A 6,364-nucleotide genomic window follows, 5' to 3' on the forward strand; every position below is an offset into this window, starting at 1 on the left:
CAGACTCCCAATTACTAAAACATAAGGAATCTTTTGCATGCTCTCTCTCTCTCTCTCTCTCTTTCTTTTGGAGTCTTAGGAGACATCCCTCTAGAGAAATGAATTCCATATCGAATCGGCACGAAACCCTTCTTGGAATTCTCTATGCTAAACTTCTTTAGCATTCTCTTTATGTACAGGCTTTGGGAGAGACCTATAAATCTCACTCTATCTCTATAAACGCAAATTCCCAACATGTAGGTCACCTCTCCCAAATCTTTCATAGAGAATTTATTGGATAACCAAATCTTTGTCGACATCAACATACCAACACCCCAGACTTCAAATTCTATTTCGATTCCATTTATAATGTTTACACATCACATATACATAAATTCTCATGGCCTTTCTAGTAGCATTAGGTCGATAGCCTAGGGAATTAGTCGATAACTTGGACAATTTGTCTATAGATCCTCCCCCAGCAGTCGACAGTTGCTGCCTTCTACCACCATTTTCCCATTTCATCCCCATTTTCTCATACCCTATAATCACATTATTCACAATAAGTAAAGCATAGCACCCATAAAACACAACACACATGATCCATGACCACTTTATTTCCATCCTTCCAACTTTTTACTTTTCAACATTTAACAAATTTTCTTACCTATTCGAACTTCCCATGCTATATCACTCAAACACATCGTAATATTTAGCACTACATACCACCCATAAAGATATCCCTAAGGTGTTCTAGACCTATTATCGAGTCATTACACATTCATTCATTCATAATTACATATCTCATAAGCAACTTCTCTACCCATCTTGCTCTATCTTGAGTCACCCACACTTGATGTATCTTCTTCATTTTTACATAGACTATTGTATAATACAATTTAAATATACTAAATGAAAAAGAAAATGGAGACTTATGTCACTTACATATTGAATGAAATAATAAGTTACATATTTAATCAAATTAAACACCTGTGACATCCATTCATTTAATCACATTGAATCTAGTCCATGATTATCCATTCAATCATATTGAATAATGGTGCATCAAAATAATATGAAATGTATGCCACTTTTCATACCATTAACATCTCATGTTATACATATTTTGGATTTACCACTCAATGTAATCTCATTGCATTCAGACATCCACCAAAACTTGCAACGAGCAAACTGATAGTGTTGAAAAACGTCGACAGTTTCTCAACAATTATAGAAAACAGTTGACTGGTTACTCAAACTGATCAACAGTTCTCCCACTACAACCAACCTATTGATATTAAATAGAAAACTATCAATTGTTTTAGTGGGTTTGCTAGGACCGGTTAACAATTTTCAGTAAAGGTTGATAATTTTTTTGGGTTTGCAAAAACTAATAAACCCGTTTAAAAACGGTTGACTGTTTCTCAAGGCAAAGACTAGAAATGGTCAACCATTTGGAGCAAACGATCCACAGTCTTTGCAAACCTACAATAATTGTAAGCAACAACCATGTGCGAAACACACAATACATCACCCAAACGCCCTGCATAGACTGAAAATACCGAGCCAATGCTATGATACCACTATTAGAGTGCACTAACACTTGGTGTATCATGAGAGGTTAGGGTTGTTTTCAATTTTTTTTTTCTTTTCAAAAACTCACACAAAACAAAGCGAAATGGATACAAAAATGCCCTTATAAGACTCAAAGGCTATTTGGCTTAGCGTTTTTTATTTGGGCTTTTAAGTTAATTGGTTTTTAGTATAAAAGTTGTGTAGCGTTTAAGTTGATAATGTGTTTGGATAAATGTGCTTTTAAATTATCAATTAATAGTGATGTGTTTGGTTTGTAAAAGATGATAAGCTGTCCAAAATTGACAAAAAGACTAAAATAGACATGATACTGAATAATATAATTAAAAAACATAAAAATACTATTTTTTATCAAATAAATTATAAATTAATTTCTAATTAATAGAATACTTACAATTACAAGTTAATAAATTATATATAATTATTAAAAAATATTAATACAATACTTTAGGTTTATAAATTTAGGTTTAGTGCATACAAATATTAAATATATATATATTGATACATTATTAAAAATTCTTTATTTTTATATTTTATCAACACATTTAAAGCATTAATATTTAAATAAATTATTTCTAAAATGTGAGATTTGTTTCATCCATAAATTTGATATATATTACAAAATTATAAAATTAGATAAGATTATTTAATTGATAATTAAATAAACTTAATATTTACAAAATCTAAATGTAGATAAGACACAATATTTAAATTGAAGTTCAATTTTTTTATACTTTATGTAAAATACTTACAATTATAACTTGATAAATTATATATAATTATTAAAAAAAAGCCAATAAAATACTTGAAATTGTAAGTTGATAAATTATACATAATTATTAAAAAATATTAATACAATACTTTATGTTTATAAATTTAGGTTTAGTGTATAAAAATATTAAATATATATGTTCATACTGATACATTATAAAAAATTATTTATTTTTACATTTTATCAATACATTTAAAGCATTAATATTTAAATAAATTATTTCTAAAATGTAGGATTTGTTTCATCCATAAATTTTATATATATTACAAAATTATAAAATTAGATAAGACTATTTAATTGATAATTAAATAAACTTAATAATTACAAAATCTAAATGTAGATAAGATACAATATTTGAATTGAAGTTCAATTTTTTCATACAAATACAAAAAGGATAAGTAGAACAAACTTAAAAAATTACATATAATTATTATGATTGTCCAATATCTAGATGTATAACATCCCGCAATGCCATTCAATAATTATCACTACGGTCCACTTCCTCGCTAAATTGACTGTCAGATTGGGAGATAAATTGTGCACCAGGAATATAATTTTCGTTTTTTGCTATTATAAATGCATTATCCTATACCCCCTTCTTCCTAATATAGTTATGGATAGCCATTGTACCTAGAACTATGTGTCGTTGGGTATCAAAATTGTATGTAGGTATATCTCCTAAAATCCTATATCTAGACTTCCACACTCCAAAAGTGCGCTCAATAATCATTCTGCAAGAAGAATGTAAGTAATTAAATGACTATTTACACTACAACAAAGTAACCTTTTCTCTACGAATTTTTTTTTCTACGTAACAAATTTCGTAGCAAAATGTTAACATTTTGCTACAAAACTATTAAAATGTAGATAATTAAAAGGAGCTAAAAATTTCCCACCAAATATAGTTTTTGGCTACGAAAATTTTATCTACGCTATAAGTTTCGTAGTAAAAAATTAATATTTTGCTACGTAATTATTAAATCGTAGGTAATTTAGATGAGCCAAATTTTTTTGCCACCAAATATAATTTTTCAATACTAAAGTTTTATCTACGATTCAAAATTACGTAGCAAAAAAATAAGATTTTGTTAAAAAATTATTAAATTATAGTTAAAAGATAAGTTTAATATTTTCAAATAAAAAATAATAAAAATTAAAAAAATATAAAAAAATAAACGAGACAAATTTCCTCTAAAATATACAATTAAAAAATTCAAATTAATTAAAAATAAACCTCCCAAACTCTCAAATTTTTTCACGGAATTATCGTGCAAATCATGTATTTAAAAAAAGAAATACAGAAAAAAATATTATAAAATTAATTTTAAAATTAATATTATAAATTAAAAAAATAAATAAATATTTTAAATAATTAATATTATTATATAATTAAAGTTATTATAATTAATAATATATTAATTATATTATAATATTTATATATATGTATTATATATTATACATTATATATTATTATATATTGTACAAAAGTGGCGTGAATTGGGGATGGCCTTAGGGCTTGCCCACCGCATATATAATATAAGATATTATAAAGGGAAAGGATGGGAAGGAATTTTTGGAATGGAAGCAGTGCACAGGCGGACAGTGAAAGAAATTAAAAGGGCAGAAAGAAATTGAAGAAGGCACAATAAAATTAATTAAAAGGCAATTGGAGACAGCAGGAAGAATTGAAGACGCAAGCAAGTAGTAATCCGGTTTGTACTTTTCTTCCTTGTAATCATTTGTGTGTCTAGAGTTGATTTTTTTGTTTTTGCCCTTATTGTTTGGATTCATTATTTTTATTTTAGTTATATAAGCACATCATATATTTAATAAAATGCTTATGGTTCATCCTTGTGTATACCATATGTTTGATAAAATGCCTATATTTAATTAGTTGTACAAGCACACCATATATTTAATCTTTGCGTGTACCATCTGTTTGTCAAAAGTCCTTAGACAAAATATGGTAACTGCGTGTACCATATTTTGTCTTTTATCCATGACAAAAGACATTGTACCTAGAACTATGTCTCGTTGGGTATCAAAACTGTATGTAGGTATATCTCCTAAAATCCTATATCTAGACTTCCACACTCCAAAAGTGCGCTCAACAACCATTCTGCAAGAAGAATGTAAGTAATTAAATGACTATTTATGTCTTCTTGGTGCATGTAAACGCGATGTTCTTGGACGTTGAAAATCTTCAAGGTGGTAAGTTATATTCTCACCCTTATATGGCCCCATGTATCCAGTCATATGAGCGTACCCTACATCAACTAGATAATATTTCCCTCCCATGGGTGGGGAAAATTCAAGTCTGACCTACGAATTGCCTCACCAAATATCCTGGCATCATGAGCTGATCCCTCCCACCAGGCTCATGCGAATGTAAAACACATATTGAAGTCCACAATTGCAAGAATATTTTGGGTCGGATATCCTTTGCGTCCTATATAGGGTATCTCTTGACCTCATGGCAGCCTAGCCTTTACATGAGTACCATTAATAGCTCCAATACAATTCTATAATATAATGTCATATATTTGAATTTTAAATCACAATTAACTTAAGAATAATCACACATTATTAGAGGGTGTTAATAGATACCATAAAGATTAATGGTAAATACTTAGGATTAGTCGGCTTGTGGTATCCTACTCCAGCATTGTAGTTAGGATGTGATTTAATAATATCAGCAACTAACTTATTAACAACAACCAAAACCCTGTGAAATTGTCGACTAATTGTCTCACCAGAATGATTGAACATTTCTTGTATCAATCGATTCCCAGCCCCATGCGCACATATCATAAAAAATATTCCTATTGATTCAGGCATAAACATCCTTCATGTGGGAGTGAAACCATATTTGTCAGTTAAATCATGATAGAAATCCAAGAAAATTCATTTTGTCATGCGAAAATCTTAATAACATCGAGTTTCGTTACCATATAATATTTCTCGAATAAGCATATGACATGTCCGTTGAGATGTATGGCATGGTTCTTTTAACATGTACTTGACGTAATAAGTTATAATAACCCTTGCCGCTTGCCTGAATAAGAACATTGATTGGGTATCTGCTTCTGCATTACCTTGCTCATCATTTGTTTCGTCATATGCATTATCCGAATGATTCATTACTCTGTAAGTAAAGCATTAAACGTTAGATGTATCAAAACTAACGATGTTAACTACTCAACGCAATTTCACAAACATGAACTCATGCCTACATACAAATATTACCAACTCAATTAAGGAAGGCCACAACATTCCAAGTACATTAAATAAAATAATTATAAACTTAAAACAATTGCATTCAAACATAAAACAATTCTTCGCAACAATTTAAACAAAATAATTCTAAACTTGGAACAAGAGTCTTAGTAGCATTCAAACATAAGTCAAATTAGTTCAAACATATTAAAGAAAAATCTTCACAATGGAGGTTGATGTTCCTTATCCCTCTGATAAAGATAGTCCAACCAAGACATTTTGGCCTCATTATCTGGTTGATTAATGAAGATAGTTCGATTTGCTAGCTTGGTAAAAAGAGTGCAAGAAAAATTCCACAACCTACTCCCAACCAGGATGGGGAGACTCTTCAATACAGTCATGCATCTTGGAATACTCTCCGCATCTAGTCCTGTAACTGAGTGTGAAATATTTGTGCTCTTCAAATATAATTGCATCAATTCTTCAATATTTGTTCTCAACATAGCGGCACTCGACGTATTTTCTTTCCTAGCACTTTTAGCACTCGGTGTTGTCTCTTGTTGCTAGCTTGGTTCTGGAAACAAATCGTCACCAGTTCTGACATCATTGGGAGTATGCTTCCTAGCAAATGGCTCTCCATAATCATGTATTTCTTGAGTGTTGTCAATTGCATCATCCTCTTTATCAGTACTCAAAAGTTGGGTTGGAGCTTTGTATTGACATGGAGCTCGTGCTCTTTCCCTAGTTGCTGCAATCAGAGAATAAGCCATCATAGCGAAACCATATGATGGACAAGTCTTTGTT

This window comes from Diospyros lotus, chromosome 15, assembly GCF_014633365.1.
Source record: "Diospyros lotus cultivar Yz01 chromosome 15, ASM1463336v1, whole genome shotgun sequence".
Taxonomy (NCBI): domain Eukaryota; kingdom Viridiplantae; phylum Streptophyta; class Magnoliopsida; order Ericales; family Ebenaceae; genus Diospyros; species Diospyros lotus.